Source organism: Equus caballus, chromosome 1 (genome assembly GCF_041296265.1).
Source record: "Equus caballus isolate H_3958 breed thoroughbred chromosome 1, TB-T2T, whole genome shotgun sequence".
Lineage (NCBI taxonomy): Eukaryota > Metazoa > Chordata > Mammalia > Perissodactyla > Equidae > Equus > Equus caballus.
The window spans coordinates 166,793,624-166,805,730 of NC_091684.1; the positions used below are offsets into that span (position 1 = coordinate 166,793,624).

General features: G+C 42.9%; 1 protein-coding gene and 1 long non-coding RNA gene across 11 annotated transcripts in view; one reads left to right on the plus strand and one right to left on the minus strand.

Annotated features, from left to right (window-relative positions):
* The window catches only part of FMN1 (formin 1), a 385,713-nt gene extending 385,359 nt beyond the window's left edge, over window positions 1–354 (minus strand). For 3 of the 8 annotated variants that reach the window (XM_070239334.1, XM_070239339.1, XM_023620627.2), the window contains exon 1: window positions 218–354. The gene's annotated coding sequence lies outside the window, so the exon portion shown is untranslated. Of the gene's footprint in view, window positions 1–44 lie in introns of all 8 variants that reach the window. The other 5 variants (XM_070239335.1, XM_070239341.1, XM_023620636.2 and 2 more) reach the window with 3 other exon arrangements.
* Window positions 355–507: 153 nt separating this feature from the next.
* Window positions 508–12,107, plus strand: part of LOC111768367 (uncharacterized) — a 91,508-nt gene continuing 79,908 nt past the window's right edge. For 2 of the 3 annotated variants that reach the window (XR_011427663.1, XR_011427669.1), the window contains exon 1: window positions 508–1,170. This is a non-coding gene — a long non-coding RNA (uncharacterized lncRNA). The remainder of the gene's footprint in view (window positions 1,171–12,107) is intronic. The other variant, XR_011427667.1, reaches the window with a different exon arrangement.

The following is a 12,107-nucleotide window of genomic DNA, read 5'->3' on the forward strand; positions in this document are numbered from 1 at the left end:
TAGTGAGGAGCCTTAAGGTGAGCCGGGGGGTCCCACCAACGCACTTTGGAGCTTGAGGAACCGACGCAGAAACGGAAGAAGGTAAGGTAACCGGGCAAAAGATTTGATGCCTTTTTCCGAGAGCCCTGAAGACCCGGCAGGCGGAGCAGGTAGCCTTTGGTCGGGAAGGAGAAGAGGCGGGGCAGACTGCCAGCAAGACAGACGAGGCTCTCTTTACCTGACCAGGTGCAGCAGCCGTAGCGGCTGCGGCGAGGATGCTGCGCTCGAGTCCAGAGACAGAGCCCAAAGCTGCCTCAGCGCCAGCCTCCGCCAAGGCCCCGCCCCCAGCCCCGAGACCCCGCCTCCCTAGCACGCGCCGGCCCGACGGGCTGTTTGGGGGAGGCAAGCTGTGAATTGATCGGCGTGGCTGATGACCAATGGGAACGTGCAGCGGCGCCAGGGGTGGGCGGATGGCAAGGTGGGTCGGGGGACGTCGGCGCCCAATCAGCAGCGGAGCCGCTTGGGCCCGCAGGGTGCTGCGAGGTTATTGGGCAACGCAAATCCAGGCAGCTGGGCTGGAGGCGGTGGTCGCTAGGCTAGGTCAAGGGGGACCGCTTGGGCAGCAACCATTCCCCTATTCCTTGTCCTCAGCTTCCCTCCTGCCGGGCACCTCTCGCAGCGCAGGATGTGGACTGAGTCAAAGCGGTGGGGGGAAGGGAGCAGGTCCCAGACGACCACGATTCCCGAGGTTCCCACTCCCTGGAGACTCAGTATGGCTGTACCGCTCCGGTGGTCTGGTCAGCGCACCTTGCCTCTGCACACCCAGCCTAGCCATTCTCGATCATAACTGCTAAAAGGAGCAAAGGAGGAAGGCTTAAGAAGTAGAATCCACGTGTAAATCCAAACCCTTATATTAGTCTCCCCATACCCCCAAATCCGCCTCCAGGTAGCTCTTTAACCAGAACCCCCGGCAGGTAAATTAATTTGACTGCTTGGAGTTAAGAGCTAAATAAGTTTGGGTGAAAAAATGAGCTAGCACCTTCGGCGATCCGGGAAAGGAAGACTGAGTCCCGACGTCAAAAGGCCCCGGCCTCGCATTGGAGGCTACCTGATTGCTGGAAAACTGTAGCGTTCAAGACAGTGTTGCCACTCATTCTGTGCTGGTGAATCCGTGTACACCATGATACCAAGGTAAAACTATTTTGCCCCCAAATGAGTGTCTAATCATTGCTGAGATTAATGAACTACCTTCAAACCTGTCGTAAGAGATGTGAAGCCTTAATGATACTGTGATTTGGGCTATGATTCGGGTGGCGTTTGAATCTATTCCAAGTAGGTAGGCAGGAAAGGTCATTGCCTTTAATCTGCTCCCTGATAAATGCAAAATTTGTCATGCATCTGGTACCTAAGAAGAGAATTCTATCCTGAGCAGATTCTGCTTTCAAGTAATAAATAAATGAAAAAAAAATTGGGAAGATGTTTTAAAGTGATTTTTTTCCCTCAGATTTTTTTTCTAGAAATAATAGCTTATGGGAACTCTGGTTTATTCTTACTCATGATATTAGCCAAAACTGATAGGCACTTTATATATATGTATATCTTCTTCAATCTATACATCTACCTTGTGTAAATTCCACCTTACAGGTAAGAAAACTGAGGCTCAGAGAGGTCAAGTAGTTGTCCGAGGGTCACGTAATTAGGTAGGAGTGGAGTTAATACTAAGTCAATACTTCTGTCTAAAGCCCATCGTTATCAGTTAGAAGAACCAGAAGCATTAACACAACGCTATTTCTTTGAAGCTTTTTTTTTTTAACCTGAAGAACTATCCCAAAGGGACCCAATTCCCACACTAGTCACTTCTTGAAACTGCAGCTTGAGATGCACTTCCAAGAGTGAAGCATCACCTCTGAAATGTGTTAGGAGCAATTGCAAGTCGGCCTTGCTCATAGAAGGGAGCTGTGATTTGATGGGACGGGAGTAATTTTTCTAGGGCTTGAGTCTAACTAGATTTTAATCGATGTAGGAATCTCTTAATGTAAACCAACAAATTAATATAAAAGCCATAAGAGTGTAGTCCTAGAAAGGAAAAAGAGGATGATAACCCAAAGTTTTATTCCAGCATTGTTTCAACAGCTTTCAGAAGAGTTTCATAAATCCTATCCTGACCTTTAATCAAATCCAGAAATATGTACTTACTCTAAATTTGGGAAGGAGAAGTGTATAGCAGGTGGTTTAAAGTCAAATGAGAAGAAGAAAAATATTTTCCTAAAGAGTCTATTTCTAAAGACAAAATATAAATAAGTTAAAGGTTATAGATCAATACAAAAGTATATACTAATTACCAGGTTAATGGTATAGACATTTAGGGTTGTATAAGCTCCTTGTTTAATAAACAGTTACTAAGTGTCTAATATATCTTAGATACTGAGGATATTCATTCTAGTAAAACTCATTTCCTGACCTCAGAGAAGCACAGTTTAGTTGAGGACACACAATCTGGGTCAGACTTGAAGAGATCACTTTAGAAACATAATTGCTAGATTCACAACCACCCAACAGGATAGGTATTATACCCATTTCACAGACAAAGAAACTGAAACTAGAGAGAACAATAGCTCACTTGAGGTGGCACAGTTGAGAAAAAAGTCTTAATCCCAAATCTTTCTGACCCAGAGGCCCAAATTTTTACAGTACATCATGCTGCCTTCTTAAGAAAAGAAGCAGGCCGGCCTGTGACACAGCGGTTAAGTACGCACGTTCCACTTCAGCGGCTGGTTCGGATCCTGGGTGCAGACATGGCACCGCTTGGCACGCCATGCTGTGGTAGGCATCCCACATATAAACTAGAGGAAGATGGGCACGGATGTTAGCTCAGGACCAGTCTTCCTCAGTGAAAAGAGGAGGATCGGCAGCAGTTAGCTCAGGGCTAATCTTCCTCAAAAAAAAAAAAAAAAAGAGAGAAAAGAAGCTCTCTCTGATGATCCCCACAGAAATGCATCCCTCTCTGAAATACAGGAAATATACATGCAATGCCTGTGAATTTTAAAAAACTGAATTTGGGCAATTTGTTTATCAGACTACCCTACTTTCTAATGGAACCAGGAAAATACAAAAAATAGTTCCTGCCTAGTTGGGGCTTCATGTGGTGTTTACATGTCCTCTTTTTAAGCCCCTAGTGGGAGGTAGAAGGATTTCATGTAATTTTCCATCCATTCCCGACCTCTCATTTACCTCTTGGTTCACTCTTAGTAAAATGGGATAGTGACGTTCACTCCAGTGTGTGGTCAGAAGATCAGCAGGATTGACCTCATCTGAAAGCTTGCTGGAAATGCAGAATCTCAGGTCCACTCCAGATCTATTGAATTGGAATCTGCATTTTCATAAAATACCCCAGGTGATTCCTATGCGCTAAAGTTTTGAGAAGGACAGTTTAGCCTGTGTGAAATGCATTTAATAACTCCAGAAGCTTACTGCCCAAAGAGGTTTGTTCCTGACCTTAGACTGGGGACAAAAAGGGAGGAGAGGGAGGGGGAGGGGAATGTCTGCATGTTCACTTACACTTCTGCCGTTACTTGCAACAGCAGGAAACATTTTACCCACACATCACTGACTCTCAACTTCTCTCAAAAGATTAAACCATCCCTTATCTAGAAGAAGGGGAGAAAGAGAAACGTAAGCCAGGTTCCAATCTCAGATGGATCCTATCATATACCTGGAGCTTCCAAGTCCTACTCATTGTGACTTTCTACAGTCAATGAAAGCCCCGGTGTCATAGTTCAACCGCCAAGTGCTTCCTTTCAAAGAACGGAACAAACAGATCCTTCCACCATTAAGCTCCAGCTCACATGCCACTTCCTCCCTGAAGCCTTCGCTCACTTCCTCTCAAGAGTTCATTTCCAGCTCCGTGCTTCTGTTGCATGTTGTGTGTACTTCTCTTATCTCCTTGTCCCTTTGAAAGGGTGGCAGACATATGGTTTCCCCCTCTGGATTCAACACCACTTGCAGGTGGGGATTGGCTGTGGTTTACTTTTTTTTGGCTGTGAAAAGCCCACAATGCCTTGCATATAATAAATGGTCTGCTTTGTTTAATTAAATTTAATTTAATTAACTTAAAAGAATCTCTGCCCTTCCCTGAGGTGCATGACTTCAGTGTGTGACCTAGAAAATCAGAAGAGGTGTTCAAAAATGAAGCAGAGAACCAGATGCAGAGAAAAAAACATAAACATTTTGGTGGCTCCATTTGGAAGTATTCCAATCTAGGCAGGAAAAAAGATGGGATGTGGCAGGTGACATCATCTGTGGCCTCAGAGTCCCATCTTCCCATTACGTGACCAGTCAGGGGCCAGGAGTTTCGTTGACCCAAGAGCTGATGTCTGGGAATGGGGCTCTGTAGATCCCACGTGTGGATGTCAAGGAGAGACCAGCTGGTGGGAAAACGGTAACTAGACACTCAAAGTGAATTCTGGAAGGTGAGAAGGAAACAGGAATAGAAAGAGTGGGCACTCCCAAGGGAGGGGAATGGACTTTGCTCTCCCACAAGGAAGGACTGTGCTCTGACAGGATATGATAGCATAACAAATAATTCTAGAAAAAGCCCAACATTTCATCAGACTACAGATGTTATGTCCCCAGCCCAAATCACCTTAACCAATCTGGATCTCAGTGTCCTCATCTGTCACAGATGGAGGATGACAAAGTTATCCCCAGAGTGCCTGTCACAGGACCACTATTGCTAATGTCCTTCTTTGTCTTGACTGAACTAAGTTTATACAAGCAACCTTCTCTGGGATAGATTTTATATTTATTTCAGCCCCAAGACAAACAGTCTATGGGAGAGAAAGGCCGTCCATGGGAAACAGTAAACGTGAAACCGGTGATTACCTCCCTCTGAAATGTAGGACACTGGGAGCAAACCTAATCTCCAAGATGTTTCCACCTCATTTGCCCTCAGCTGTGTAATCAGCTTTTCATCTCAACGCCAGATGAAAGCAACATGCCTGCTGCCACATTCGTCCTCATATAGATGCTATTCTATCCATCACCAGCTACTCATCACCCCCAAATTTCCTGAAAATTCTTAATGACATCAAAATGCCAATCTCTGCAGCATATCCAGAGACCCAAGACACAGGAAAACAGATTTGTGCTGCAACTTTGTCGCTTCCTGTGGGTTGACAGCCTGAGGAAAGATAAATTGGGCCAAGGAAAAGTCAGAATTGAAAATCCTGACTCAAACCACCAGATCGATGCCTCTCCAGATGGAGGGGCTCAGTCTCTTCTGATGCACCCTCCACATTTGTTTATTCCCCATCTCAATCCGAAAAGGATCTGAAATGACAGATTATCTTTGTAATGTGGCAATGCGTAGGTGAACATTGTGGAGGCTGGTAAAATGTTTGCAGACTGACAAGATTTTTTTAACTTGCCTACAGAAGTATTAAAAATATCTTAAATGCCACCTGAAGCGCCATATGGAGGAATTACTCTCGCTTAGCTACAACCCTAATTGCATTTGTGCTGTCAGTTTGTAGGAAGAAAGGAAGAACTTGAGTCTCAAGCTGAAACCATTAAATCACTCGTCTTAATTCCCTGAAAAAGCATAGGTTTGACTCAACGGGAAAAGCCATAATGACTATAGCTCTTTTGAAGAAAGGGGAGTGGAGTGGAGTGATGTGTAAGGGTTTCATGCCAAGAGATATGTCCTCAGACACTACAGCAAGACTCGGCTCTCCATAAAATCCCACTGTCTCCTGATTAGCTGCCAGGTCGGTTTAGTCTGCTGCTTTGTCAAAGGGTCATCTGCTGAGTCATGAGAGCCACCAGGCTGTGCACCTGAGGGCACAGCAGGCGTCCAAGTCAACTGCTTTGTGGCGAATAACCCAAAGGATTTGGGCAGGGAAGAATATTTCCGGCTGGGACAGAATTTCAGACAATGCAGCAAAATCAAGTTCCATGGCCTAAGTTAGCCTAGAACTTCAGCCGTCAGAGGAATCAGCGCCAAAGGCAGCAGGCTCTGCAGAGAACAGCTGCAGCCTCAAAGGCAAGGAAAAGCTCTTTTTATGATTTTCTTTTTATTATAAAAGTATCACATGATCATTGTAATTTTAAAAGTACAAGAAAGCACAGAGGAGAAAATAAAAATGGGATTATATTCTCACCAATGATCTATTCAATTCAGCAAGTATTGATTTATTTATTTAATCAGCAAGTGTCTCTTGAGCCCCTTCTGACTACCAGGCTCTTTTCTAGGCACTGGGGATGGAGAGGTGAACATAGACCTGCTCTCCTTGAGCGTATAGTGCCCAAAGGGAGACAGATGAATCATGTAATCACGCAAATGAGAGTATCATTACTTACTACAAAGGAGAGTATCATTACTTACTAGGCTGAGTACCACATGGAGAGGAATGCAGTTCCTATAAGCAGAATATAAGGGAATCTGGCTAGACTTAGCGGGGATGGAGATAGGAGTGGTGGTCTCAAAAGGCCTCCTGAGGAGATAACTCTTAAACTGAGATCTAAAGGATGAGCAGGAATTAATTAGTCAAAAGAAGCAGAAAGAAGAACATGGGCAAAGCTCCCTGGCAGGAGGGAACACAAGGTGTATTGAACAACTGAGAGAAGCCAATGTGAATAGACTCAGAGCTGGAAGAAGAGGGTGGGACTCGAGACTGGAGAGGTGGGCAGGGCCAGACCACGTAGGACATTGTCGATCTTCATATAAACCCTTCAAATATTTTGTTTATGTATATATATATATATATATATATATATATATGTACATATGTGTATATACATAAATATACAATATATGTATATATAACGTATTTGTGTATATATATGTGTGTGTGTGTGTGCAGGTGTCTAGTTTAATCGTTACCATCAAACTGCCAAATTTCCCCCCAGAAAGGATGCAACTATTTATACTCCTACACTATATAAAAGTGTCAATTGCACTTCATCCTCAACAACATTCACTATCTTTTTTTAACTTCAACATTGATAAGCAAAAATATATCATTTAAGTTTTCATTTCACAGTGAACAAATATTTGCAGGGGCTTATGCATAACATACATGTGGCGTAAATGGCATCTCTTGGGACTGAAATCACACAATGTGGCTGCAAAAGTTGCATCTGTGGGGAGGTCTGGGGAGGTGTGGGAATGGGGCAGGGATGTTTACCTAGTTCACTCACTGGGACACTAGAATCTTGACAGCAGTGGTCAGGAAAGATGTAGTCCAGAGAACTCTCTGCAACAACACTGTGGTAGTTGTTTAACTTGAGAACTTTATGAAACAATAAGCTAAGAAATTGAGTTCCACATACATTTTACTACATAATCTATATGCAACAAACTACAAATACGATAAAGTATGTTTCCTGTATAAATTTCTAGTTCCAGGACGGGGGTGGGTTAAGACATTTTCTCTCTTCTGCCCTATGCTGGATTCCTCTTCTTTTTTCTGGTCCCTGTTCTGTAAGTGACCTTCTGTGGGTCTCAGCTCCATGTTGTAACAGCATATCCAAGTCCAGCTTCATGGGCATGTGACCTGTGCCGTCACATACAGCCCTGAGTATGGACGGACCCCACAGTTCTTTAATGCTCTGCTGTCTCTGTCTTGAAATTCTTGATAATTTTTAAATAAGGGACCTTGCATTTTCATTTTGCACTGGGTCCCGCAAATGTTGCAGCAGATCCTAGTTCCCGAGACTCTTGTTTGCAACACTGAACGTTTTAGAAGATTCGCATTGTAATTGTGTGGTTAGGAGAACATGTTTGGAACAATACAGACCAGGGTTCACGTCTTAGTCCTGCCGTCTCCTAACACTGTGATTTTTGTGATACAAGATCTCTCTAAACCTGTTTCCTTATCTGTGCCTACCTCATAATTTGAGTTTTCTATTTTTTAAATAATTAAAATGTGGCAAAGCACTTAGCACTGTGCTTAGCACAATGCATGAAAATACCATTAGTGTGTGATTAGTCACATTTTACTTTTATTGTGTGTATTTGTTTTGCTATTTAATGAAGACTTGGCTTCCCTCCAATATGATCAGCAAAATATTTGCCACTAGTTACCATAGTTACAGCTTGTCTGATTGTATGGTCCTTCAGATTGGCATCCGTCTCTGTCTCTGTGCTCTGCACATGTTATCTGGTCAGTGTTTGTTGAGTTCTTCCACATTGTCTTCCTCCCATTCAGCATTTTGCATTCTCTTTGTGGCCAAGGGAGGGTTGTTTTTATTCTGCAACTTTAGGCAGAAAGAATAACTCCCAGATTTGGATCTGGGCAAAGAATGGATTCTGAATTCCCAAATCATTCCTCACCCTCACCCACTTCACCCCCATTCCATGACAATTCCTATGTAACACCATCAAGCATCAGTCCTACCCACAGTGGTGCAGTGGCCTTACTAGTAAACCATTTCATACCCCAGGATGTATAAGCTGAGACACAGAAGCTTCGTTTAAAACATGCACGTGGGTATATGCATGAACACACATACACACACACATGCGTACAGATAAATAGTTAAAAATAGATCAAACTAGAGACCAAAATGGGCAGCCAGGAGTGTTTCAGAGGAAATGTACTGATGTTTGCAATTCACATTGAAAGGCATACAAATTAAGATAGACTGATGGATGGGTAGAGGGATGGATAGATGGAAAAGTATGTGATAAAGCAAATTATCCCAATGTTTCCTGTAGAAACTAGGTGGTGAATTTTTGAGTATTCATTGTATAATTCTTTCTTATTTTCCGTACATTTACAATTTTTTTATAAAATGTCAAAGAATGTCAAGTAATGTTTTGTTTGCTTGCATAGTCTGCCAAAAATCAAGAGATGTAATAAAATCCAGATTTTTGTCTTTCTGTAAAAATCTAAACTCTGGTAATGCTGAGCATACATGCCAACAAATGGTTGGGGCTGAGTTGTAGCTGCCTTTTCAAGGGGCGTGAGTCCACCAGGTCTCCACATCCCTCCCATCTCCTGTTCTCCTGCCGCAGGTCCTCCCTGAGTCACTCATTCAGGTTTCCTGCCTGACGCTCCTAGACACTGGAGTTGCAACCCGTGTAGTAAATATGCACGTGTCAGTGGATTGATTATAGAATGATGATTCACTTCATAAAAGTATTCCTCCCACAATTCCTTTTCCAGAGAGTTTTGATGTGAAGGTTTTAAGGTTCTCCTTTGGAAGTATCTATACACTTCATGAGAGTGTGTGTGCCTAAAAGTATTGTGCCTGTCCCCTTGTGTTCATTTTTCTGGAAAGAGAGTCCATAAGCTTTTTATGCCTCAAAAATAATTAGGAACTAACACAAGTTAAGGAGTGGAACTAGTATGCTTTAAATGATTCAAATAAAATAATGCTATGTGCATATAACCAATCAGGCACACTGTTACCTTGGGACCCATGTTATCTTGGATAAGAATCTACCTGTGTCCCTCTTCCTGAACCAGAACGGGCCAGGGATCTGTGTGTAAGAATGTGAGTGAGTGAGTGAGTGAGTGAGTTAGTGAATGTGTATCTTGAAGGTAAGGTGAAATTTACTGAAGATGAAGGACCAGCACCTACAGAGTCCCCAACAGTCTGTGATCCCAGCATTAGGAGTCTACTCCATGTGCGTACATAAGGGCTGGTGATCTCCACGAAGCTCTGCACCATATGTATACAAGTCAATAGACCAAAGTATTTTGGGGGATCATACCTTAGATATGAAAAGTTTCAAAACTCTCTCCCTCTCCACTTCAAGTCCTGTGTCTAAGAATGACCAGTAGTATCTTGTTTTCCCTCCAAAACTCGATACCAGGACTTCTTGGTTTTATATAGATAGTGATAGTTTATTATTCTAAGTCTGCTTGCTCACTCATCTCTCCCTTTCTGCCAGAATGTGAGAAGAGGGGTGGGCCTCGTGGCCAAGTGGTTAAGTTCACGTGTTCAGCTTCGGTGGCCCAGGGTTTCGCCAGTTCAGATCCTGGGCATGGACCTAGCACCGCTCATCAAACCATGCTGAGGCGGCGTCCCACACAGTAACTAGGAGGACTCACAACTAGAAATTACAACTGTGTACTGGGGGGCTTTGGGGAGAAGAAGAAGAAGAAGAAAACGATTGGCAAGAGATGTTAGCTCAGGGCCAATCTTAAAACAAACAAACAAACAAACAAAAGAACGTGCGAAGAGATAGTTGTTAAACAGTTAACCCTTCCTTTTTATACACAATGATTCTTTCATCAGCTTTCCTGATCTTTCCATAATTCTGAGTGAATACAAACACAAGTTAGAAATGGATTTCATTCAACAAACATATATTGTGAGCCTACCATGTTTCATGCAATGTGCTAGTCTCTGGGGCTAAGAACAAATATGACTCAGTCCCTACATTCAAGGAACATTTGCTATGAACACTATTACTGGTTGTTTGAATAAGTTACAAAACAAACAAATCCTTAAGATTCTATAATATTAGAAATACAGCTTCTTGCTGGGAGTTCTTGTGTGGATTACCAAAACTTTGATTTTACTAGTCTTGAGGTTTTGCCTTTCAGAACTTTTCTAATCCCTTTTCCCTAGGGTTGCTCACTCTAAACTTGATCTTCTGAACATCCCTCCCAGCCAAGGGGGTGTTCAGGCAGCTGTGACCTAGAGTCTGGACTCAGTGGGTGTGGGTGTGGGGAGGGGGAAGGCACAGAATAAGGCATATCAGGCAAAGCAAACATCGGAGCCAAGTAGACATCTAGTAGGGGCATCATCAGGTCCTGGGCAGGGAGGTAGAAAGTGCTTAGGAATTAACAGCAAGATGAAAGTAGAGGTACCTGGATGGAGAACAAAAGTGGAAATCTAAAAAGATTCTTTTAGGTACTTCAGAAGCTTCTCATAGGGAAAAGGAAACTGTCAGGGTTTGTGGCACATTTACACAGAGATCTCTTATATAAACAATTCTCTACACCCTCAGGTACTCTTCAATCAATCATTAATACTTGCCATCTCTCCATTTCAAATTAAGCTTTCTAATTCTGTCACTGACAATTTTCCGAATAATTCCATCTCATCACTTCTAGCCTCATTGCATCTAAGCACATCCCTAAGAGTCAGAGTCTGGAATTACACATAGGTGATGAGTTCCAAAGAAAAGCAACAGATTTTTCCAAAGTTCTTCCGGTGACAGAACCAAGACAAGAACTCATACCTTAAATTTAAACATAACTTGAGAAGTGCCTCTTCTTTGCTTAAATGAGCTGGAAGAGTCTTTGTAATCCAACCAGTTGATAAAATGCCAATATATCACCCCATCTAAAGTTTATGGTTATAACTCCGATACTAGAGGGGCATTAAAAAATAGGTACCGACTATTTCTGTAAATTCCCCGGCAATGCCCTCCCACTTTATTCATCTACCAACTTGGAAGCTGAGGCAGGTGCAAACTAATGACCAGACCCATATGTAACCACCAGGGATCCATATTATCACCTGAATTTTTACTCCCCAACATCCCCTAGTCACCCCTCCCCAAATCAGCTACCTACTCAGGAAACTCACATAGTAAAGCTCTTATTTATCATATTCTCTGAGTCAAGCAGAACCAAGACGATAAATCTAGACAGGATTTCTCAACCTCAGCAATATTGACATTTGAGGCCAGATGAGTCTTTATTTGGGGGGGACTGCCTGTACATTGTAGGATGTTTAGGAACATCCCTGGCCTGTACCCACCAGATGCCTGGAGCACCATCCACCCAGCTGTGAAAACCAAAAACGTCTCCAGTCATTGTCAAATGTCCTGTGGGGGAAAATCATAAGTACTTTAACATTAATTATGTGTATCATTTAATCTTTAAAGCTCAGAGGAAAAATCTAAACTTCAGAACTGAGTCTGGAGCAAAGGTCTTTCATCTCCACTCCCAAGGTTCTATCCACCATACCACAGCTATCCCAAAACAAATGTTAACGTGCTATTGGGACGAGGTTTTCAGATTTTTCTCTGCAGTGCTAATTCTGCTTTTTAGGGACCAGAATGACATTAAAGTCCTTCCAGATTGTTCTCTTCTTGATCGTGCTTACTGCTTTAGTAACTCAGCTTCACCCCAGATAACCCAATTCACTCGCCAACGGGTATCAGT